This window comes from Odontomachus brunneus, unplaced genomic scaffold, assembly GCF_010583005.1.
Source record: "Odontomachus brunneus isolate Ranch 3 - 2012 unplaced genomic scaffold, Obru_v1 Obru_scaffold_362, whole genome shotgun sequence".
Classification (NCBI taxonomy): Eukaryota; Metazoa; Arthropoda; class Insecta; order Hymenoptera; family Formicidae; genus Odontomachus; species Odontomachus brunneus.
Window position 1 is genome coordinate 62,101 of NW_022639812.1, and position 1,850 is coordinate 63,950.

Consider the following 1,850-nt stretch of genomic DNA (forward strand, 5'->3'; position numbering starts at 1 on the left):
ATTAGTAGAATTCGCGGCTGAAATGAAATATCTTATAGTCTACTTCTCAGTTTAGCATAAATCGGCCTCAGGTTAATGCAATATCTAGCGGCGTGAAAATTTAGAGATTTTTGAGGCTGGGACGTTACATGTGACATATAATATTGCAGTGTAGAATTAATAACGGATTACACAATATCCTTAAATTATATCGATTATATTAAAATGTTGAATCAAAAGTTTGACGACAGGTATTTTGCTAAAGACGTACCGGGGCAAGTGTCGGATAAATATGAAATAAAACTTACAGTCAAAATCTCGCAGAGACACGATGAATCTGGTAAGAGTACGCTTATGCTAGCCCGTACAGGTTCGCAAGGTGTCGCAGATGAATAATGAAATCGCCGAACAAATGCCTGAGGCAACGGGTCGGAGAGTACGCTGAATCTCGAAGAATCCACGAGCAAATGCGAAGATAGTGTAAAATGCTTCACGCAGCTGCGTGAGCGTAAACTTGGTATAAGCTGACTGTCTCGAAAAATTACCGCACAAGTGTCGCGGATGCTCCGGGAGCACCCTTTTTATAGGCCTCGAACGCGCTCTTCGGCTGGGTTCGGTCGGTTCCGACGGCGGTCGGGTCGCAGCGCCGCATCCGCTGGCGAGACGGTGGTCTCGAGTCGGCGTTTTTTCAAAGGGATGCCGCTGCGCTTCGGCTTTTCGTTTGATGCGCTTGGGTGGTCGGATGACGTTATGCGCTGTGGCGTGATGCGTAGCGATGATGCATCACGGTGATGTCATGCTGGACGTGTTCATTCGTGTCTGCGCGAGTTTGCTCGCGAATATTCTTATATTATTTGAGTTTCCTACCAATTCCTCCGTCATGTATGGCCTTCTGAATAGTTATATGAATACCTTAATTTCTATAATAATCCGATTTTTATCCTTGGCCGTATTTGACGAGTGAATTAATAAGATTCCTGGTTTTTAATTAAAATAAAGCTTATAATGATTAATTAGAGTTATTCTATGAGAGCTCATGATATCGTGGACTTTGGATTGTCATCTTTAACGTACCTTTTGAATTATTAATTATTTCTTACTGCGAATCGATTTGCCTAGAATATATTCCGTCCTTGTCTACCGATATCGTGACTTCTCACATAGCGCTTCGAAGGGTTAAAGTATACTATTTGGTTCATACGACGTTCTATGTCTCAGGTCAGCACAAATCGGCCTCTGGTTATCGCGGAGTTTAAATATCGTAGTAATCGCGAAAAATTGAAGTTTTATGGGGCTGGGACGTTACAGACTCTGACAGAGCTCCTTGATTGTTGAGCCTTATTAAGAATACACTAAAACCAAATTGTATTTACCATCCAAATATTCCTTATCCATAGATCAAACCTATTTCGATCGTTCTTATGGACTTTTGCTTCTCATTAACTTTTGCATTATTAAATCATACGAATTTATCTTCAATATATTAATTACTTCTTCACAAATAAAACACGCAGTAAATACATAAATTCATTTTATTCAATTTATACATTCTTTTGTCAAATATAGGATCTGTAATTTATCATTCATCACTTTATTACTATTACATCGCCTTTACACAACATTACACTCGCTTGAAACTTCCTCTCGGTGCACAGCTCTCCACCTCCCCAGACTATTGCCGGTGTATGCAGGTAGGTCTAAAACAAAGAGAGAGCAAACGTTTCGTTAATCTGAGCGACCAAACGGGACGTTACAGCACCGCGTTCTTTATCCAACATGACGCGACTATTAATTATAAAGAGAATTCAATTCTTTGTGACACAGTATGCATTCCGTTCGCCGAGGTAGAACATATGGAAATTCAACCGCGC